General features: G+C 44.3%; 1 protein-coding gene across 12 annotated transcripts in view; it reads left to right on the top strand.

Moving 5' to 3' along the window:
• The window catches only part of LMO7 (LIM domain 7), a 235405-nt gene that overhangs the window by 519 nt on the left and 211148 nt on the right, over positions 1-23738 (top strand). The gene's annotated exons all lie outside the window — the stretch shown is intronic.

Here is a 23738-nt window from a genome sequence, read left to right as displayed (position 1 = left end):
GAGAGCCCGCGGCACGGAGCTGATCTGCCCCGGGTGCATTTCTCCGGGGTGGCTACGAGTGGGGATGCCCGACGCCCACCTGAGCAGGTCGTGCGTTCAGCGAGTGGGGCGCACGCGAGGGCAGGTGGAGAGGACCCTCGCGGCGCGCCTGCAAAGCTGCCGGTTCTGCCGCAGCCTCGGAGCTCGGGACGTGGGCGTCGGGGAAACATCCTCTTCACTTTCTGCGTGGAGGAGACCAGCGTATCTGCGGCTCCCTCACGGGAAGGTCGTTCCTAACCCAGCTGGGCCTCACACAGAGGCTCCTCGGTTCCCTTCTCTCCCCCCTAAAATGCAGGCAGCGTCTCCACGGGCTTGGGGCGCCCTTTATCTGTAGAAGGTTAACATCAGGACAGCCAGCCTTTCAAACGATTTTTGTAAAGGAGAAAAAAAAAAGTCTTAGAAGCTTGTTAGAAAGCTGTGGCCTGCTCCACTTTTGCAGTCATTTAGGAGTTATTGATGCCACGTGCTGGTTTGTTCAGTGCACTTAAACATTCGCATTAGGTTTAAAGATTCTTTCACAGGAACAAAAAACATATTCGGAATTCCAAAGCAAACAGTATTTTAAAGTGACTTTTTTTCTTGAAAGAAAGACATGTTTGCATGTGGAAAAAATAAAGAAACCAACTTCGAATGTTTCATTTCTGACACTAAATAAAAGGAATGCGAAATGTGAATTGTATTAACCAGTAGGAAGTTGGGCGGTCTGAAAAATTAGCTTTAGGTGTCTTTTTGGGCTGAGACCTGAGGTCATATGAAAGTGACTTAGGAAGGTGTGGAGGGGGGGCATGTTTAAATGGGAGAAGTGTGAACACTGTATTTCGAATTGCAATGAGAGTGGAAAAATTCCAGCAATGTAGTTAAGAGAAATAACTTAACTTTATTTATAAACTTTGAAAAGTCCAGGCTTCCCACTGTAATTTTCCATCAGCCCGGTTTCTTCTGCATAATTTTAGAAAACACTCACCATTTTGTGTTGGTGGGTTGGGGAGGGAGGGAGGGGGCAAGGAAGAAGGATGGGGCATTTCTTGGTGATGCCTGGCTCCTGTGGGGAGTTTGTATCTGCAGGCTTTGTGTTTGCCCGAGGAAATCTGTGAATCTGGATGACTTCGCACCCTTCTTTCTCTGAGTGTGCAGATTTTGGCAAACTGAAGATTCCTTGTTTGTCCTAGCTTGTTCCTAATTGTGTAGGGTTTTGTGAGAAGTTTGTGTGTAATGAATAGAGATAAGTGTATTGTGATAAAGGATATTGTGCTAAAAAACAATGCAGGCTGCCGTGCTGTCTTCTCACTCCATCCCTCTCTATTGTAAAGGTGTTCATCAGCCATCATTTTTAAAAGGCAGACACCCCCCCCCACACACACACATCGGAGATCTTCTGTCTACTGGTTCACTCCCCAGATACCTCCAACGACTGGCGCTGGGCCAGGCCAAAAGCCAGGAGCTGAAAACTCAATCTGGATCTCCCACTTGGGTTGCAGGGACTCACCCGTGGAACCATCATCTGCTGCCTCCTAGGGTGTGCTTTAGCAGGAAGCCAGAATCTCGAGTGGACCTAGGACTCCAACCCAGGCATTCCACTATAGCATGTGGGTGTCCTAAGCAGCGTAACTGCTGTGCCAAACACCTGCCCCCGTCAGCAGTGATGAGATGACTGAATAAAGGGTTTGGCTCCTCATTAGCAGAAACTCTAATCTTTCCAAAGATAGTATCATATCCTTTTAATGTAGTTAGTGACATTGATTTTTTCCCCTTATGCCACTCATTGTATCGTCAGTGAACATGCTTTTGGAATGCTCAGGCCATTTGAAGTGACAGTGGTGGGGTCATGGGCAGGCTTACTTCATTTCCCTAGTTTGGGTCCACATAGATCTCTCTTGCTAGCTTTGCTTTTACAACTACAGCGCATATTTAAAATATTCTTGCCAAAGGGAGCAGAATGAATGGTTCTCTCATTGCCACGATGTCTTCATTTTAAGAACCCCTCTATTTGAAGATGAATGTTGATTCCAAAGTGTATTTTATATTTTGGAAAGTGAAGATTATAATGTGAATATTTATTCTGCTTGCTGATATTTTTGCTCCACTTTGCCCTATCCCATTTTTCTGGTGTGATGAAGCATTAGTGGCTCCTTCCTGTGGGTGTGTAAGTGCATGTATACTCATACGTCTTTTGTGTAGTAGTGTACATTATCTTAAATTTATACTCTGCTGCCTTTATTCTTAGCCTCAGCTTTGACTATCTCAGGGTCGAGGAACTCCACTGACCTTGTGAAATTTTGAATGATGCCTGGACTCTATGTCAGTTGTATCCTTGGGATTTTCATTTTCTGTCTGTGATTTTAAATAGATGATGTGTTGTTATTATACCCAGAATCAGAAGTTTTTTGAATTCACTTTTTTGGGGGGTCAGGGGAGAGTGAGGTGAGGGCTAGTTTTTTATTCTATCACTTATTTTATGACTTATTTTTATGAATTTCAAATTGTACTTAGAAATATATATATGTGTGTGTGTGTATAATATATATATATATATATATATATATGCATGACACCCTGAGGGCTCATTTTGCAATCAAAACACATGTTGAAATGCTGCCCTTTAAGATAACTCAGCATCATCATGCTGGATTTTTATCTGGTTGGAAATGCTGTTTGGAATATTAACAGGGTAGCAGGGCTAGTTTATGATTAAACATTGGTTTTAAAGCCAAGCAGTATAATGGTTTGAAGGCAAAGGCAGAGGGGAAACTTGATTGTACCAAGGTCATGGCGAGGGTGGGTGACAAAGTGTTGGAAAATACAGCCTGGACTCTCTAATTTGAGTCCTCTTGTGCAGCACCTTTCAATTTTCTATACCTAATGGTTGCCTCTGTCTCTCGACATTGAAAAGCCTGTAGTAAACAAATACCAGTGTGATTAAAAACCGGATGTGTCACTCTGCATTGGTTACTCACCAGTTTCCAGTCTTGAGTTGATGTTGCTTTCTATGTTGAGGTTTCACAATAGTAATTTATATGACTGGAGCAGAATAGGCTTTTTCTTTTCTTTTCAACTGACTTTATTTATTTATTTAAGTGGTACAGACAGTGAGAGGGACAGACAGAGAGAGAGGCCTTCCATCTGCTGGTTCACTCCCCAAATGGCTGCAATGGTCGGAGCTGAGCTGATCAGGAGCTGCTTCTTCTAGGTCTCCCATGAGGATACAGGGACCCTTGTGCTTGGTCCATCTTTGGCTGCTTTCTGAGTCCACAGCAGAGAGCTGGATCAGAAGAAGAGCAGCCGGAACTAGAACCAGTGCCCATATGGGATGCCGGTGCTGCAGGTGGAGGATTAACCTACTGTGCCACAGTGCCGGCCCCAGAATGGGCTAGCTTAATTCACTACCTTCTTGCTCACCTGTCCTTCCTGTTATCTCTGAGTTTACTTCTAGTATCACTGTCATCTTGTAAAAGGACCAGGGGATGCGAACTTGAGAGTTCACTGCCAAGTCTGGCACAAGAATATGAGTCCTTCATGATTGACTTTGAATTGGTCTGTTTCTTCATTTGCCCAGTTTGTATCTTTCAAAGATGTGCTGGTTCAACACCTTCTGACTTCCTCTGTTTACCTTGGCTGCTAAAGAATTTGAGGAATTTAAAGCATCTGTTGGTTTTAGAGAATTAGGCTCTGTGGGTACCCCACTGATATTAGCAAAATCCTTCTGAATGGTTTCTCTCTTTCTCCCTACACCACATCCTTTCTACTGTGGTTACTAGCCTGTGGTCTGGTCTGAGAGTTTGCTGAGGGTACACAAGTCCTCAGTGTTTATCTGCGTTGTCCATAGACTAAATAGAGGTCTTTGGAATTGAACTACTGCTTTCCAAGTGTATCTGGAGTGATAAAGGCATTCCCTTGAGAACATTACCGAATTCATAGACTCAGTTTTGGTAATTATGTATGATTTCAGCTATATTGAATTACTGACCCACAGCTAACTGTACATGTTTTAAATTTGGCCTGAAGGCTTCTTTGTACGTAGTTTGGAATAAGTAGCTGAGTCTCATCCAATCACAAGTGACTGAACAGTCAGACCATGTTTAAATATGGCACACTGGAGTTGTAACCAGTTGGCTTGTCTCTGTATTTCAGTTCCTGCTGTCTGTACATCACTGCCTTTTCTGTGGCAATGAATAGAACCTGCCCACGTGGTGGGACGGAGAGTTCTGAACCATTTTTGGTCCAGACTTGCCTGTTTCTAGAATCACAAATAAAGCCAAATAAGATGAGCAAAATTTAGGTTTGTTTTTGTGAACCTTAAAATATAATCAACAGATATCAAACTTGAAAATACTATGATGGCAAAAATTTGTTAAAGAATTTTGATTACAGAAAGTAATTCTTAAGCTAGCTGTTTTAGCCAAAATCATTTTTTTTTCAAAAGATAAGTATAATTATGTTAATTCCTTGTTTTCTGGGGAGTTAGGAAAATTATTTTAAAGTCTGTGATCCTTAGTGTGGTGTTCATGGCTCATTTTCATTCTAGTCCTATCAGCCTATATAGCTGTCTTTATTTTTGGATGTTTTCTCCATGACTAATCACGTAGTTGCTGGATAGTATAGAGATTATGACTACAATCTAGTTTTGAAACCATCGTATAAGGCCTGGCTTTGCTCTTTAAATCCTGCAGTCCTCAGCTTTCTCCTTTTCACCTATGCTACATTTTTAAGGGAGGAGACATTAACTGAAAGCAGTTAGTGCCCCCCTTTGTTGCCTGTGTTTCCTGCTCGCATAGAATATGGTTTTCTCACTCCCGTGTTGTTTGCCTGCAATATTTGTTATTCTTTGTTTTTGAGTGAACTCCTCTTCATTCTTCCATACTTGGAGTAAAATCAACCTTTATGGGAAGGCTTTCTGAACTGCCAAACCTCCACCTGTGTCCATTCCTTTGTCTTCTCTGTGGCGCTCATGTAGATCCCTCTGTATGCTCTATGGTGTATTTCCATCTGGTTTGCCAAATGAGACTATATAATAGGTACCTTGTGTATGGTGCCTGATAAATGCTTATTGAGTGAAAGGACAATTTTAAGGTTTTATGGGTTCCTGGTGGAAACTTCTGTCTAGAGGTGAGTATGTGCAACTCTTGTTGGTTGGGACCTGTTACAGGATGTGGCTTCATTTAGGGCCTGTGTGCACTTGGATATTGATTGAGAGTTTCCTTTTTTCTCCATCCCTAGTCCTGAGATAGTTACTGTACTGCTGCCTTGTACTTGATCGTTTCCTTCATGGGCACTTGCATTTAGTTGTTTAAAAGGTACCTGTTTTGTGCACTGTCTGGGAGGTACCTGTTGGTTTATTGATTGAGTCACCAAATTATTGGCCTTTGACCTTGGCTTTTTGAGAGAAGAGTACCCTGAGGAACATTCTTTCAAACAAAGCCAACATGACTGACTGTAATTGCACCATGTACAGTGATGGCTTCGAGGAGACTGCCCAAGTGTGCCTGCAGAGTGAGAGAAGACAGCATTTGCCCAGGGTGCAAGTGGGGCTAACACATTGGCTGCTGTACTGGAGCCTTGTGTTACAGAGAGAGGTAGAGACACACACACACACACAGAGGTCTTCTATTTGCTGGTTCGTTCCCCAAATGGCTGCAACAAGCCAGAAGCCAGGAGCTTCTTGCAGGCTTCCCACATAGGTGCAGAGGCCAGGGACTTGGGCCATCTTCTGCTGCTTTGCCAGGCACATGAACAGGAAGCTGGATCACAATGGGAGCAGCTGGGACTCAAACTGGCGCCCACGTGGGATGCTGGTGCTGTAGGCCCGGCCTTTAACCTGCTGTGCCATTGGGGAAGGCCCTGCCCTTGTGTCTTTTTTCCTTGTGAGAACTTAAAGTTGTGTGCAGCATAGTTCCAGGGGCTGCTTAGAGTAGTTTACTCTTTCTGAGGTCGTGTTTGCATGCAGTGAATTGCCCAGATTTTAAGTGTACACTTGTAGGAGTTTTGTCGGTTGTATACACCTGTGCCACTACCACACCAATCAAGAGAAAGGATGTGTTTCTCATTTACAAAAGTTCCCTTCCAGAAGAGTACATCACTCCCCACCTCTTCTGTAAGCAACCCCCCTTCTGATTGCCAGAATCGTAGATGTCTCAAGGTGGGTTTTGAACAGCCAAGAGATGTCTAAATGCCTGATTATACCTTTTGTTCCTTATGCAGTGCCTTGCTGTTTCTTGAACACAGCATCTTTATTGACAAACAAGAAAGGAATATAGGAAAGAGGGAGGGATGGCAAGAGATGAGGGAGTTCATAAAAAAAGCTCTTAGAGGGGACTGAATCCCACAAATAGGAACCAGGACAGCCATGTGGGTGAGCAGCCTGGCTCCAGCAAGTGTAAACGGATGTGTCAGGGTATTTCCTGAGGAGCTGGGAGGGCTCCACCAGCTGCCTGGATCTTACAGTGTGCCGATGCACTGAGAGCTGGAAATGGAATGTGTCCAAAAGTGAGAAGGCATGCAAAGAACGTGTGCCTTCACTAAATTAGCATGTACTGGAAGTAGTTCGAGAGGTGGACCCAGCTGGCTGAGGGAAATGGGTGATTTTATTGTTCTTCGTGCACATCACCAAGTTGCCCTGTAATAGCTTTGTGCCAGTTTGCAACCAGGAATGAGAGTTCAGCTTTTCCATATTCTGGCCAGAATTGGAAGTGGACATTTGCATTTTTCCTCTACGTTAGTAGATGAAAGATGGCATGTTTTACTTGTTCGCAGACTCAGTGGGTTTCTCTGAAGGAGTAGGGTGAAGTTGGGACAAGGAGGGGCTCTCCCCTCTCACTGGAGTCACAGAAGGCAGACCAGAGTCCCAGTTGACCGTTGTGATGAAGCAGAGCGCCTGGCTGTTTCTCCAGCCATTAGTGAGGCACTGAAGTCCTTAAAGGATCTCCTAGTCTGAGATGGGAACATGCTGACTCTGGTCCTTCCATGCAGTGTGCCAGCTCTCTCTTTAGATGCTATCTAGGGGACTGCTGTGTAGACACTGGCTCTTTTCATCTTCGCCTTTCCTTTTTTTTTTTTTTTTTTTTTTTTTTGACAGGCAGAGTGGACAGTGAGAGAGACAGAGAGAAAGGTCTTCCTTTTGCCATTGGTTCACCCTCCAATGGCCGCCGCAGCCAGCGTGCTGCAGCCGGCACACTGCGCTGATCCGATGGCAGGAGCCAGGTACTTATCCTGGTCTCCCATGGGGTGCAGGGCCCAAGTACTTGGACCATCCTCCACTGCACTCCCGGGCCACAGCAGAGAGCTGGCCTGGAAGAGGGGCAACCGGGACAGAATCCGGCACCCCGACTGGGACTAGAACCCGGTGTGCCGGCGCCGCAAGGTGGAGGATTAGCCTAGTGAGCCGTGGCGCCGGCCTTCTTCGCCTTTCCTTTTAAAATCACTTCTTGGAGCAGGAGGTTATCCTAGCGGTTAAGACCCCCACCTCTCAGGGCCTGCACTGTGGCGTAGCAGGTAAAGCTGCTGCCTCTGGCAACAGCATCCCATGTGGGTGCCAATTTGAGTCCTGGCTGCTCTGCGTCTGATCCAGCTCCTTGCCAATGTGCCTGGGAAAGCAGTGGAGGATGGCCCAAGTACTTAGGCCTGTGCACCCACCTGGGAGAACTGAAGAAGCTCCTACCTCCTGGCTTCAGATAGGTCCAACTCTGGCTGTTGTGACTCTTTGGGGAATGAACCAGCAGATGGAAGATCTCTCTCTCTCTTTCCCTCTGTAATTCTGCCTTTCACATAAATAAATAAATCTAAAAAAAAAAAAAATACAAGAAAAAAGAAGACACTTGTATCTCACCCTGGAGTGCCTGAGTTTGCTTCCTAACTCTGGCTCCTGACTCCAGTTTCCCGCCAATGTGACCTCAGGCCATTGGGATTCTTCCTCACTGGGAGAGCTGGGTTGAGTTCCCAGGTCCAGGCACCCACCCACCCCAGGCCTGGCAGTGGGGGACTTGGGGATTTGGGCATTTGGGGATTGAGTCAGTGTTTGTGAACTCTATCTCTGTCTGCCTCAGGAAATAAGTACAGAATTTAAAGACTACTGCTCAACATAACAGCATTTGAGTTAGAAAAAAAGCCTTGTGTACTCCTTAAGAAAAACAAAGCAAAATCAAAAATTCACCCTGTTCTTTCAGTTTAAAGAAAATATTTTGTAGGTCAGCAATTTATTTAAGTTACCATCTGCAGACTGAGTTGTTGATGTTGTTTTTGTGTTCCACCATTTCTGAGAGAACGTTCTTAAATGCTTGTTGAATGAATGCATGTTTTGTGTACAATCAAAATGTTGGCTTATTTAATTGATGCCGCAGATCTCCTTAAGCCTGTTAACTATGAAGAGTGCATTTGAGCCTGAGGAAATGATAAATTATGCATACTTGTGCTTACTTTTTAGTTTCCAAAGGTAATTATTGGGTGTGCTTCTTTAAAAGCGTGTTTGATGTACTCAAAGCTCTTAATAAGGATAATAGCTGTCATACATGCTCAGCTTTGAAAAGCTGAGGTGGAACACAATCTGCTGCTTTGCTCTAAAGATATGGGCATTAGAAAGTCCCTCAGATGAGTCACAGCACAGCCAGTGAACAGCCTCTCCAGAGAGTATCAGTGTCTCCAGCAGCATGCTCAAAGACTGGTTCTGATTTCTGAGTCCAGGACCCTTTGGTTGCTTAAGTACATTTTGGTGACAGTATATGTCTCTCTCTCTAGACATATGTCCATCTGCAAGCAGTGAGGATTTCCATGTAGGAGAGAAGTCAGAGAAATTTCCAGGGTCCAGGGACAGAATTGTCCATAAGTGATTTGTCACAAGACTTTTGAATCAGTGTTTTGAACATCTTTTTATAAATAAAAAACTGTCCTGTCCTACCCCCAGAATGAGATGACTTCAACAGTGAGTGGCACATTAGTGAAGCTTTTACAAGTGAAGTCTTTTTTAAAAAAAAAATTTATTATTTGAAAGAGTTACACAGAGAGAGAGAGGAGAGGCAGAGAGAGACAGAGAGAGGTCTTCCTTCCATTGGTTCACTCCCCAATTGGCTGCAATGGCCGGGGCTGTGCCGATCTGAAGCCAGGAGCCAGGAGCTTCCTCCAGGTCTCCCAATGTGGGTGCAGGGGCCCAAGGACTTGGGTCCTCTTCCACTGCTTTCCTAGGCCATAGCAGAGAGCTGGGTCAGAAGTGGAGCTGCTGGGTCTCGAACCGGTGGCCGTGTGGGATGCCGGCCCTGCTTTGCCATAGTGCCGGCCCCAGAGTAAATAACTAACAGTTGAAACAACTAGTATTTTTGAGTTGCTACCATATGCAAGACACGTGGCAGATGCATTATACTCACACACCGTTTACTGAAGTACTGTTACTACCTGAGGATGTTTTTCTGTGATGAGGATAAAGTGAAGTGAGAGGTAAAATAATTTGCTCTAGGAAACATTAGTACTTGTAAGTAGTGTTTGGGATACAGAGGCAGTTTACCCTTTTAATCACCATACTCCACTGCCCAAGAGTGATACTGGCTCGTTAAGTGTAAAGGATTTTATAATCTGGAAGAGAATGGGCTTTCAGTGTTCATTCTGTCTAGAGCTCGAACTTGAGCTATTATTTTTTTCTTTTGCATATGGCAATTCCTGTTCACCATCACAGGTTCCATCTTGTGGTAATAGTGCCTTTTTTTTTTTTTTTTTTGACAGGCGGAGTGGAGAGTGGGAGAGAGAGACAGAGAGAAAGGTCTTCCTTTCTGCCGTTGGTTCACCCCCCAATGGCCGCTGCGGCCGGCGCATCGCGCTGATCTGAAGCCAGGAGCCAGGTACTTATCCTGGTCTCCCATACGGGTGCAGGGCCAAGGACCTGGGCCATCCTCCATTGCACTCCTGGGCCATAGCAGAGAGCTGGCCTGGAAGAGGGGCAACCGGGATAGAATCCGGTGCCCTGACTGGGACTAGAACCCAGTGTGCTGGCCCTGCAAGGCGGAGGATTAGCCTATTGAGCCACGGCGCCGGCCAAGTAATAGTGTCTTGATAATACATGGTGATCAAATATTACATAAATCACAGAATTGCTAGTGGACATTTTTGGGCAATAGCTGTGACTTTGGATTTACATGTTCAGATATATCTAAATGAATTGATTCATGCTCAGTAAGCCCTTTAAGGTATTAAGAGAAACATTTTTATGTTAGGGCATCCAGTTATACTTCAGCAAGAGCAGGAAATAGAGTGTATCTATTTCTTAGACAATTTGTAAAAGTATCGCAGTTTCTCCCCTTATGTAACCTACATTTCAGTCATTTCATGCATACTAAAAATTATACAGACTGTTATTGTGGGGAGCAACTTGGACTAGACTAAGTTACTGGAATTAAGACTTATTCTATGCATCTGCTTTCCCACAATATGGCGCTGGGAGAGGAGAAAACAGCTTCTGTGCAGCTGCCTCCAGTTCAACCAATAAACTGTAGGACCTACTCCTGATTGGAGGAGAGCAGCGTACTCGGCGTGTGGGCAGCCGAGTTAGGATTGGCGGAGGAGGACTATAAAGGAGGAGAGAGACGGCATGCACCAGGAACATCTAAGGGGAACATCTAAGAGGAACATCTAAGGGGAACACCTGTGCAGCCCCCGAGAGAGAGCCGGCCGGCGGTGTGCCGCTCCCCTGCGGAAGTGGGGAATGTGGCAGGGGGAACCGCCCTTCCACGGAGGTGGAAGGGACAGTAGCCACCCCGGGAAGAACCAGCAGCAAACCCGGGGAGGGCCGAGCAGATGAAAGAACAGCGCAGGGTCCTGTGTCGTTCCCCCACGAAGATGGGGAGCGACATAATGGTGCCGTGACTCGGATATGAAGCCTAGGCAGGGTTTAGTGTCGTTCCTCCATGAAGAGGGGGAGCGACAGTTATTTAGGACTTTTTAATATATGTCGTGTTTTCGATGAGAATACTTTCTAGTTTGTATTTTGTACTTACGTGAGATCATGAGCAAAGATTGTTATCTTCCTGATTAGACTGAAATTTGATCTAGATCTGTGAACTGGGAAAGAAATACCTGAATTATTTTATTATATTACTGTTTCAGTATTCCAAGGGAAGGAAGTCCTTGTCAACCTTGTTATAAAATTTGATTCTGGATTTTTTTTTTTTTTTTGTCTAATGAGAGTTCAAAGTTTTTTATTCTGTCCAAAGAAGGGGAAAATAAGCAAACATGTTGAATTTACCTCTTGAGAATTATTTAATCAATCCTACTTGAAGAAAATACTATCAGTCTATCAACAGCATCAGGTGTAGTTGGTCATAACTTCTCTCATTTCATTTCCTTTGGGGCTGGCACTGTGGCAGGCTGCCACCTGCAACTTTGGCATCCCATGTGAATGCAGGTTCGGGTCTCGGATGCTCTGCTTCTGATCCAGCTCCCTGCTAATGCTTCAGGAAAGTAGTGGAAGATGATCCAAGTACTTGAGGGTCCCTGCCACCCACATGGGAGATTGGATTGAGTTCCAGGCTCTTGGCTTTGGCCAGGATCAGCCCTGGCCATGTGGCCATTTGATGAGTGAACCAAGATAGGTAGATAGATAGATAGATAGATCTCTCTCTCTCTCTCCCTCTCCTCTCTCCCTCCTCCCTACCTCCTCTTTCTCTCTCACCTTTCTCTCTGTAACTTCTTTTCAAATAAATCTTTTTTAAAAGTCCCCTTTAGTTGCCTTCTGTTTTTTTTTTTTTTTCCCCCGTTTTACTGGCTGTTTCTAGTTTTCCTTTGTGGAGTCCTAGTTATTGTCATCAGTGAATATTAGTGCTCAGAGGCTCGTCCTCTCTGTCTGCGTCTGTCCCTTGCGGATGTTGTAAAGAACAGAACTTTACCTACCTTCTCTGTGCTGATGCCTTCCATATGTACACTCAGGCCCCGACTCGTCCCTCACTCCAAGCCTGTATGTGTAGTTACGTACACAGGATTTCCCACTGTGGGTCTGAGAAGCACAACACAACCACTGTGTGCAGAGCAAGACTCTAAGTTCCCCCTCCTATTTACCGTCTCCTGTTTATCTCACCACGGTTTCTGGTCTTAGCAAATGGCACCACCGTTTACCCTGTTGCTCAGGCCCCTAAATTTGAAGTCACTGTAAACTTCTTGCTCTTTTTTTTTTTAAAAAAAATCCTATCTTGCATTCAGTCTCTGAAGAAATTCACTTGGTTGTATCTTCAAATACATCCAGAATTTGACTACTTGTTGCCACACCCACATCACCTCTTATTAAGGATTTTGCAGTGGTCTCAGCACCCTGATTCCAAGAGAGCAGCCAAATGCCTCCTTTGAAAATGTAAGCCAGAAATTATAAAATCCAACCCATCTTCCCCATCCCACCCCCGACTATGGTGTTCCATTACATGGATAAGATAACCTGAATTTTAAAGTCTCAGTCTGTAGGGCCCCAATGATCTGTTCCCTCTTGCCTGTCTCATCTCTGTTTCTCTGTCTTGCTTGCCTTGCTGCGTCACACTGGTGCTCTTCTCCCAACCTGGGAAGAAGGTTTCTCTTTTAGGGTATTTGTGTAGCTGTTGCTTGTGCATGAAAACACTTCCCTCATTGACTTAGGTCTCGTCTGGAATGATGCCTCTTCATGCCCACTCCTCCCCCTCCTCTAAATAACCTCTCTGTCCCTCTACACTCTTAGATTCACTTATCATCACTTGTCTTTGCATGGTTTATTTTTTGTTTGGCAGTGACTCCCACTAGAATGTAGTAGCCTTACGTGCAAGGACTTATTTTATTTTCAGGCCTCTACCAGTTCCATGTATTTCATAGGCACTCAATAAATATTCACTGGATAAATGGATGGATGAACAAATAACTTTGCATTCTTTTTTTTTATTTTTTTATTTTTTATTTTTTTATTTTTTGACAGGCAGAGTGGACAGTGAGAGAGAGAGACAGAGAGAAAGGTCTTCCTTTGCCGTTGGTTCACCCTCCAATGGCCGCCGCGGTCGGCGCACCGCGCTGATCCGATGGCAGGAGCCAGGAGCCAGGTGCTTTTCCTGGTCTCCCATGGGGTGCAGGGCCCAAGCACCTGGGCCATCCTCTACTGCACTCCCTGGCCACAGCAGAGAGCTGGCCTGGAAGAGGGGCAACCGGGACAGAATCCGGCACCCCGACCGGGACTAGAACCCAGTGTGCCGGCGCCGCTAGGCGGAGGATTAGCCTAGTGAGCCGCGGCGCCGGCCATAACTTTGCATTCTTTATACTTGAAATATTTTCAACCCTATCATAGAACTGACTTCCTGGCTGTGATTCATCTAACGTGAGAAGATGAGTCTGCTGTATTAGGTTTTTTTCCTTTTATCTTCAAGTTCAATTCTAGATTAAGCAAGTTCCAAGCGTATTTTCGTAAAAACAGCAATACCACCAACAAAACCCCCGCAAGTTTAAACCATGAGAAGTGGACTTTATTTAGTCAATTCTAAAGGTTCCTGAAGGCAAGTGTCTTAAGATAAACATTCAAGATTATTTAAAGATGAACCTTCATAGCTGAAAATCCCGTGCTGAGAACCGTGCATTGTCATGAAACTTTGGAGTATTATTCATGAAAAAGATCCCATGACTCACGGGTTGAGTTATGTCCTGCAGTTGCAGCACGGTCTGTAACTAGTACTAATTGGAGACAGAGAAGTAGAAAATATCTTTACCCTGTCTAGAAATAATCGAATCATCAAGAAGAGGAAAGTTTTCCTCTTCTTCCTCAAACCAGACATTAAAGATCCATCTCATGCTTTCAAACCAGTTTTTCCAGGACTCATTCCACAAGAAAAAAGTGAGGTGGAGACTTGCAAAAGAACTTTGTTAAGAAATGAGTGAACATGGGAGGCTAGCCTTCCTGGACGGTTTTGGTACAAGCTGACTTTCTCTTAACTTAAATTATTTTTTCCTAGCTGTCACATGAAACACGTGATTTTTTTTTATAATAACAACTTTTTAGCAGATGATAAAATTGAGGTTCAGTAAAGTTAAGTTTCTCCCCCTACCCCCCACCTACCTGATACTATTCTAACTAGAATTTGAATTTAGGTTTATCTGGTAGAAAAACTCAAGTTCTCCACTACTTTGTTTTTCCCCTGTTTCTCTTCTCTTGTGTAGCTCTGGTGTGTACATGCCCTGTTATACTGTGGACTGCTGCTTGTATCTGTCCCTGTTGTGTTTATTTCCTTATTTCACAATAGGAGCTAAATTACAAAGCATAGGAAAGCACTTAGACTTGAGACAGAATGTGGGGCCGGCGCCGCGGCTCACTAGGCTAATCCTCCGCCTTGCGGCGCCGGCACACCGGGTTCTAGTCCCAGTCGGGGTGCCGGATTCTGTCCCGGTTGCCCCCCTTCCAGGCCAGCTCTCTGCTGTGGCCAGGGAGTGCAGTGGAGGATGGCCCAGGTCCTTGGGCCCTGCACCCCATGGGAGACCAGGAGAAGCACCTGGCTCCTGCCATCAGATCAGCGCGGTGCGCCGGCTGCAGCGGCCATTGGAGGGTGAACCAACGGCAAAAGGAAGATCTTTCTCTCTGTCTCTCTCTTTCACTGTCCACTCTGCCTGTCAAAAAAAAAAAAATAAATAAATAAAAAAAAAGAAATAATAAAAAAAAATTAAAAAAAAGACAGGATGTGTTATAAATTCACACCAAAGTGTAATTAGATACTATTAAATAATTTCTTGATATTGGGATGAGGCACGGGCCTTTGGAGACCATGTGTGTGTGGTGAGGAAGGAAATGGTGAAGGTTCTTGCTGTTGTGGTTACTTCTGAGACTCATCCTGACAGGAGATAGTCACAGGGCAGCAGAGCTGCAGGGTATTTGAGAATGCAAAAGTATTTGGAAGCTTCTTGAAAAGGCCCTTTTTGACCTGAAGTAGGAGGGCATTTGAGTTGGGGGTGGTCCTAGCACGAGCAAGGGGCCATTGGGTTGACCCATTGGCAGGACAGTGAAGCTGTAGTTGAAGTTGTGGTGTGGAAGGTGCTGATTTGAAGGTGGTAATTATAAGACCAAATTTTGGATAAAGATTGTGACTTAAAAAATATTGTTATTAGGTGAAGTTGGAACCCCTGGGAAAGAATGGGTCAGTGGAGGGTAGAGGCCGTATCTCATAAAAGATCGAGGACTTCACCTTGGTTAAGATCCTCTGTTCGGAGGATGGGAAAGGGAAAGGGAGGTGGTGATCACGAAGTCAGGTGGGGAACCAGGAACGTGTCCGAAAGCCCAAGGGAAGCACTGCTTTCATAAAAATACGGAGGAAGAAGATGCTCAACAGTGTTCAGTACTAGAAGTGACCAAGGGAGAGGAAAATGGGAACAGGACCACTGAATTTGGAGGAGAGTCATCTCTTGTTGAAAGTATAGTTTGGAAGTGCTGCTGTGGTAACCAGATGAAACTTCAGAAAACCCATTGGAAAGTCTTAGGGAGAAGCGGTAGGAAGAGCTATCCAAGAAATGAGCAGTGTCTCAAACAAGCTGTTAGTTGTACTAACAAAATTGTTCCCTGTCCTCAGCCTACCTAATTGGATGTATTAGAGGTGCTGGATCTTAATATTTAAAGGAACTACCCTCTAAGACAACAGACCTGAAACAATCGAAGCAGTGTATTCCGTCAGATACTAAAGTTGAAGCACATTGCTCTATTTTAGAAAACTGTGACACAGAAGACCAGCTGGGTGTTGCTTGAATCTTCTTCTGACATCATTTTTCTTTTTCTAAATAGGGAAACCTTATCTCTTCTTGCTCAGGGATTTTAACCTCCAATAATTTAGTGGAGAAATTTTGTTTTTAAAATTTAAAGTAACTCACTTCTAAAATGACAAAAGGAACAATGGCTGTGTCGGAAAGGGCTGTGGCTACATACCACCTATTAGCTGCATAGACTGTGTTCGTGAGTGCCCAAGGACAAGGCATGAAGTAGTTCATCACTGAGGGCAGGCACTGGGCTCAGTAGTTCAGATGCTTGGGACCCCCACAACCCATATCAGAGTGCCTGAGTTCGAGTCCCTGCTCCACTGTGATCCCAGCTTTCCACTAATGCACACCATAGGAAGTAGCAGGGGATGGCTCAAGTCTTTGGGTCCTTGCCACCCATGTGGGAGACGGAGCTTGAGTTCTAGGCCCCTGGCTTTGCCCAAGCCATTGGGGTTGTTTAGGGAGTGTTCCAGGGGATAAGAAGTCTCTATCTCTCTGCCTTTCAAATATAAATAAGTAGATACAAATTTGCAAATTAAAAAAAGTTCATCAATGGAAGCACAGTAGAGGCTACAGCTGTCAGAGACTTTTCCAAAGCTAGTCTCTTGGACACCTCTGTGCTTCCCAAGCTGTGTGTGAAGCTACTTCTTTTGTACATTGTGCTATTGCACAGCAGAGTAGGCGAGAGTCAATCTCGTGAAGCTGGGAAGGATGGAACTCCCTCATCCCTGTCCAGTTGTGTTGGTGCTGCCCCAAGCATCACCAAAGCTGACTCCCTAAGGACTGAAGAAGACTATCCTCTGGAAGAATAAAATGGCAATTGTACCTTTAAAAATTAAAATAGGACCTAACACAATGTCAAAAAAAAAAAAAAAAGATAAAATGGAGTGGCCATTGTGGCATAGTGGGTCAAGCTGTGGGTAAGAGGGCTTGGGATGCCCTCTTACCATAACATAGTGCCTTGGATCAAGCCAGGCCTCCCCCTCTGCTTTCAGTTCACTTCCCTGCCAATGTGCCTGGGAAGCAGTGGCCCAACTGCTTGAGCTCTGCTGCCCCTACAGGAGGTCTGTGTGGAGTTTCTGTTTGGGGTGTGGCCCAGTCCCACTGTTGGGGGCATTCAGGGAGTGAACCAGCAAATAGAGGATCTCTCCATCTCTTTCTTTCTCATTGCTCTGCCCTGCCAGTAAATAAATCATTTAAAAAAGACTCAAAGAGGTGTTTATAAAAAAGTTAAGTATATGTGAATAGGTTTGCTTTAATGATTCCAAGAAACCTAAAGCCATGTTAATCAGATGCAATAAGAAAGAAAATCAAACTTGTAATGTTCCTAAATTTAAATTCCCACAACTGTAATAGGAAGACTACCAGATATTTATAAGGCTTAGGGAAAAAGGAGTGTGAAGTATTTGTAGTACTCAGAAAATGGTAGGTGTCCATGTTATTATCATTGTTATACTTTAATCTGTATATAATCAGAAAATGGGTTATTAAATAACGTTTATCTAGGTGGATAATTAAATGATCTTTCCTAGAATAACTCATTTTCAAGGCTGTGTGTGTGTTTTTCTGACCATGAATTTAGATAACTTGCTGTTTATTCTGACTTTGGATTTGTGAATCCAGATTTTCATTAATCATCATCTGTATTGGTTTGAAGTTGTGATTAAAATCTTTTGATCTGTGAGAACTCAAGGTTGGAATGAACAAATACTTTAAGAGCAGTGAGTTTTGTTTCTTTTGTTGTCTTTCTCTCTCCAGGGATCCTTGTGTGTTTATTTTAGCATTTCTTTGCTATTGATCTTTTCCTTTCAGTGGATTTATGGTAGCAAGCGGAGGCTAGTTGACTTGCCTGAGACTTTTCACAGTGAAAAGTCTCAACAGTGCTTTTAGTGTACTGTTGAAAACTCTGTCATCTGTTATTGTATTCATTCTCCTTTCCTTTTTCTACTGTTTGACGTCTGATATTAGAGGATTGAGTATAAAAAGAGGATGTATAAAGGTTTTTGGTTTTTTTTTACAAATAGAATGGTTTTTCAAGTCAACATTACAGCATAAAGACATTTATATGTCTTTAAGCTATCCTTTGTTCTTTTTGTATTTTCATTTGTATTTTAAAATTACTTTTTATGTTTTTCATGTGTATCTTTGTATCATCTTATTAATTTAGCTCTTTTGCTGTATTTACCTTGGGTGAGGCAATTGTAAGATCTTCCCAGGAAGGACATTTTAACATTTAACCAAATGAGCTATTTTAGAAAAGACAAGTGTTTATAGTTTCCATGAGGAAAGAAAATGCACTTTTAGATGTTTTATTCGAAGGATAAGGTTTATATAGCTGCTGGTCTTTAAGCCAATTTGCAAACATTTTTAGACTTGGAAAATACTTGTAACTCCTGATAGGTATAACTTGCCAAATAGCTGATACTTTTGAAATTTGGACTAAGTTCTGGTAAAAGAATGTGGTTGACAGCCACGTTACAATTTACAGTAATCCTTTTTGTGTAAGGAAATGAATCTACTTGACTTAATAAATTCCAGATGTGTTTCTGGCTCCTTCATTATTGCCAGGTCATTTAAAATTCAGGTTTCACTGTCTAATTTGGTTGTGGCAGCCCTCTTTTCTATGATGACCAGTATGATGTTAAAGTACTTTGTAAAACTGAAACATTGTGGGGGGAAATTTGAATGTTGTGTGGGTAATTTGGGAGCACATGCCTTTGGGGCCACTGCCTCAACCTAGAGCTTAGAGGGCTAAAAAGTTTCTGGCACCCTGCACTTAAGAGCAGGAGGTCAATCAAGTTGAAGACCTGTAAGGAAGTTAGTACCATAAAGAACTTTCTTTTCTTTTTTTTTTTTTTTTTTTTTTTTTTTTATTTTATTTTATTTTTTTTTTATTTTTGACAGGCAGAGTGGACAGTGAGAGAGAGACAGAGAGAAAGGTCTTCCTTTGCCGTTGGTTCACCCTCCAATGGCCGCCGCTGCAGCCGGCGCACCGCGCTGATCCGATGGCAGGAGCCAGGATCCAGGTGCTTTTCCTGGTCTCCCATGGGGTGCAGGGCCCAAGCACCTGGGCCATCCTCCACTGCACTCCCTGGCCATAGCAGAGAGCTGGCCTGGAAGAGGGGCAACCGGGACAGAATCCGGCGCCCTGACCGGGACTAGAACCCGGTGTGCCGGCGCCGCAAGGTGGAGGATTAGCCTATTGAGCCACGGCGCCGGCTCATAAAGAACTTTCTTAGAAGCCCACCTAAATGAATATGTCTCCTTGCTTCTCACTGGTAGCCCTTGTCTTTAAGGGAGTTGGGGAAAGGTTTTGAGCTGAGTGTCTCTGTGCTTCCAGCAGCAGGGGTCTTCTGTTAGGAAGAATGGATTGACAGTTTAGGTCTCTGCCGTGCTGGGTGTCTGAATGTTACTTTCCCATAGCACTTTACTTTTTTACGACTACAATCTTAGCTCTCTGATGATACTATAATATAGGGTTTTTTCCCCTTTATATTAACTGTTGTTTCTGTTTCATCCAAGTCCTTTTTCTACCCCTTTTGGCATCAGCCTGTCTTAAGCTGGAAGCTTCTTTTACACCTATATGCATGTCCAGCTGCCTTCTGGGTTCTGTACAAGTCTGTGCAGCCAGCCCTGTCAATCACTACCCCTTGCCTGTTGTTTCCAGGCCCTGAGTCCTTTCTGGAAGAATGTGCTTGCTTTGCTTGTGCAGTGTGTCTTTGCAGATTCTCAGGTTTAATCTTCTGTTCTGCTCAGTGAGGTACTGCCCCTCTGTCTGCTCTGTATCTTCCCAGAGTTTCATTAGTGTTTTCTGTTTTCCGAGTCTTTTTGTCCTTGTGGAATAATATCGTATATTTTTATGCTGTCATTTTGGTGAGGTTTTAAGACACTGGGAAGCCAGTAATGTATGTGTGTGTGTGTGTGTGTGTGTGTGTGAAATGTAGCTCATAGAATAGAGGGTATAAAAACATGAATAGAGGGAGCTTTGCAATGGTGAGGTATCCTTTCTTTTCTTCTTTTTTTAGATTTTATTTATTTCTTTGAGAGGCAGATTTATAGGCAGAGAGAGGGGGAGAGACACAGAGAGAGGTTCTCCACCTGCTGTTTCCCTCAATAGATGGCTGCAATGGGCAGAGCTGGGCCATTTTGAAGCCAGGAGCTTCTCATGGGTCACCCATGCGAGTGCAGGGGCCCAAGGACTTGGGCCATCTTCCACTGCTTTCCCAGCCCACAGCAGAGAGCTGGATCAGAATAGGAGCAGCCAGGACTCGAGCCAGCACCCACATGGGATGCCAGTGCTGCAGGTGGAGGATTAACCTACTGCCCCATAGTGCTGGCCCTGAAGTATCATTTCACACAAGTAAAATATATGCCATCTCATTAAAAATTTTTAAAATGTTTCCTACTCTAAAGCAGATTGAGAGGGCTTATCTAAATCTTCAGTCCATACAGTGCAGTGAGGAAAAAGTTAAACTGTGAATACAGAGATAGTGAATACAAGCAAACAGAACAACAAAGACAGTCATGAACTAAAGCTGTAGCTGAGTTCACATTCTTGCCATGGGCTCCATTCTCTGTCCTAATACTGAATCATGAACTTAATCCTTGTGGCAGTAAATTCAGAGACAGCTCCATGTCCCTTTCCATCCTTTTCACATCTGAGCTTTTACCTGTACTTCCATTCACCTGACGGGCAGGTGAAAGGAGGAGACAGGGAATATTGTTGAGCATGGAGTAGATACTGCATAAATGAGATTTTTTTTCTTTCTTTAAACCGTATGCTACCATAAGGAAACTAGAGATCAAATGGCCTAAGGAACCTGCCTGTGTCGGTCAGCTTTTTCACTGATGGAAAGCAGTACATGAGATAAGCTCCTTATGAAGTAACGAAGTTTATGGTTTTGAACAGACAGTGCAGTGCAAGCTCCAACTCTGCCGAGGGGACCAATGTGGATGGTGGAAGGCAGATAGCAGATGCTAGAGTATGTGCCAAACAAGGATTGCAGGGCAATCCAGGAAATGGGAGGAGAGAGAGAAGGAGAGTGAAAGAGAGAAGGAGGGAGAGGGGAGTGGGTAGGGAGGAAAGGTGGCCAAAGAGAGAGAGCGAGAGTGAGAGTGAGAGCGAGAGAGAGATGGTGGGCCCAAACTCAGGCTTTTATAACAACCCTCTTGGTACAACTACCCTCTGAGGGCACACCCTCAGTGACTCCCAGTTGTGTCACCATGGGGACCAGGATCTTTGAGGGACTCCTAAACTAATATCCAAATCACAGCACTATTGGAAGAAGAGCAAGCCTAAAACCCAGATCCTGAGTTCAGTCCTAGTGTGCTTTGTGCCACATCACCACTGTTTCCAACGGTGTGCATTGTAGAGATGTTTCTCTAAGAGGATTCACTCCAGTGGCACCTCACTTGTTATAATTGGTTGCCTTTGCTGCAGAGGAGGTGCCTAACCATTCAGCACCAAGAACAGTGCTCAGTAGAAGTGTCTAACAGGAAGAAAAGTTGAATGAATTCAGAGCTTCGTCCTTAAATGCTGGTATTGTAAATCCTTATTAACTGAGATCTGAGACTTTGGCAGTGATTTTTGTGTGTAATTTCTGGAGGGAGGAAGTGCTAAGTAAGACCAGCAAAGCTAGCAAGACAACTGGAAGTGATCTGTAATGGCTCTATTGTTCTGTAGTTAAAGGAAATACACTCCAGGTCTGTGATGACAGAATCCAACAAATAGTTTTCTGTTATTCTAGTGAATTTAGACTTGCAGTTTTGACACTATAATTCTTCAAAATTTAATAGAAAATGCCTTTATGAAAATCTATTGGGGGCGGAGCCAAGATGGCGGAATAGTGAGGGCGCGCACCGATAGTCCGGGAAAATTTAGTTTAATAAAAGGGGAGTTACGGTAGCCTCAGAAAAAAGAACCAGGAAAATATTGCAGACAAAACTCTTCTGGATCCAGTGGGCGTGAATCGGAGGACCTACTGGGAGAACAAGGTCGCCCACCGCGCGCGAAAGCCGAACCGCAGGACCGAGCCGCGGGACTGAGCCGCGGAAGCCGAGCCGCGGGACGGAGCTGCGCAAGCTGCAGGGTCGGCGCGCAAGTGCTCGAAGGGGAGTGCAACAGCGGGGAGACTTGGGACGTCCAGGGCTCCGAGTCCACACATCGGCGCTGGAAGGGGAGCAGACCTGCGTGGAGAGCATGGGAGCCCACAGTTCGGGACATCAGCGGCAGACTCAACACACCAGCGCTGGAACGCGAGGTGAGCCGAACCTCAATAACCCGAGACACCGGCAGGCAAGCGGAGAGAGGAGACTAGAGGGAACGACCCCCGGGGCGGGGGGGACTTCACCAAGCTAACTGGAAGAGAGAGAGAGGGAAAAAAAAAAAAAGGTGACTGGTATGGACACGGGTTTCTCTCTCTCCGCTCACCTCTCAAGGGCGAGCAAGACAAAGAGCAGGCGCCATCTTGGACATACGTCATAAGCAGAGCGACCTCAGGTCTGCACCGGCCCTGAGCCTAGCAGTAAAACCTGACTCTGGGTGGGGCGAATTAACAGGAGATTAGGACTTAGTAAATTTATGGTGCTACTGAACTGAGACTGTGAAAAAAGAGACGGGGGGGGGGGGGGAGAGAACTCACGGAATTCACGTGAGCACTCTCCAGAGACGCTACAATTCCGTAACTTTGGCAACCCAGTGGGAGACTGAAGGAGAATTTGAGCCCACTCTAAGGGCCGAACAGATTCCCTGTGTGGTCCTTGGGAAAGAGCTTCTGATCTCTGGCTCCTGTGGGTATATCATTTGCCTGCTAACTACCTCCAACTTTGTTCAGCTGTGCAGAATAACTTCCCTGTTGAATCAAAAAAAAAAAAGAGAGAGAGAGAGAGAGAGAGAGGTTTACCACGCCTAACCTGGGAGTGTCACCTTTGGCACACCAAACAGAGCTCTCAGGCCACACCCATCTCAAGCCCTAAGGCTCCATCAAAAACAGATAGTCCACTTAATCTAGAGTCATAGTATAACAAGAAAAAGCACCACAGTGAAGAAACCAAATATCTCCAATATGACAAATAACAAACGCAAAAACCAAGGTAATAAAAACAAGGAAGTCACCATGAAGCCCTCAAATGAAAAAGACACCCCAATTCAAGATTATGAGGATGATGACATAGAAGAAATGCAAGAAGCAGATCTCAAAAAATTGATAAGAACATTAAGAAGTTCTCAAAAACAAATTCTTGAACTACAGAAATCCTTAATGGACAAGATAGAAAATCTCTCTCGTGAAAATGAAATATTAAGGAGGAATCAAAATGAAACGAAACAACTAGTACAACAGGAAACTGGGATAGTGACTGAAGTGAAGAATTCAATAGATCAAATGAAAAACACAATAGAGAGCCTTACAAACAGAATGGGAGAAGCAGAAGAGAGAATTTCGGACTTAGAAGACAGAGAACAGGAAAGGATACAGTCAGACCAAAGAAAAGAAGAGGAAATTAGAAACCTGAAACATATTGTCGGGAATCTTCAGGATACTATTAAAAAACCCAACATTCGGGTTCTAGGAGTTCCTGAAGGCATGGAGAGGGAGAAAGGATTAGAAGGCCTTTTTAGTGAGATATTAGCAGAAAATTTCCCAGGTTTGGAGAAGGACAGAGAAATCCTAGTACAGGAAGCTCACAGAACCCCTAATAAACACGACCAAAAGAGACCCTCACCACGGCACGTTGTAATTAAACTCTCCACAGTGAAACATAAAGAAAAGATCCTAAAATGTGCAAGAGAGAAACGTCAGATTACTCTCAGAGGATCTCCAATCAGACTCACAGCTGACTTCTCATCAGAAACTCTACAAGCTAGGAGGGAATGGCAAGATATAGCCCAGGTACTAAGAGAGAACAACTGCCAGCCCAGAATATTATACCCTGCAAAGCTATCATTTGTGAATGAAGGTGAAATAAAGACTTTTCATAACAAACAGAAATTGAAAGAA

The sequence above is a fragment of the Oryctolagus cuniculus genome, chromosome 9 (assembly GCF_964237555.1).
Source record: "Oryctolagus cuniculus chromosome 9, mOryCun1.1, whole genome shotgun sequence".
NCBI lineage: Eukaryota > Metazoa > Chordata > Mammalia > Lagomorpha > Leporidae > Oryctolagus > Oryctolagus cuniculus.
This window is presented reverse-complemented; position numbering and strand designations above follow the sequence as displayed.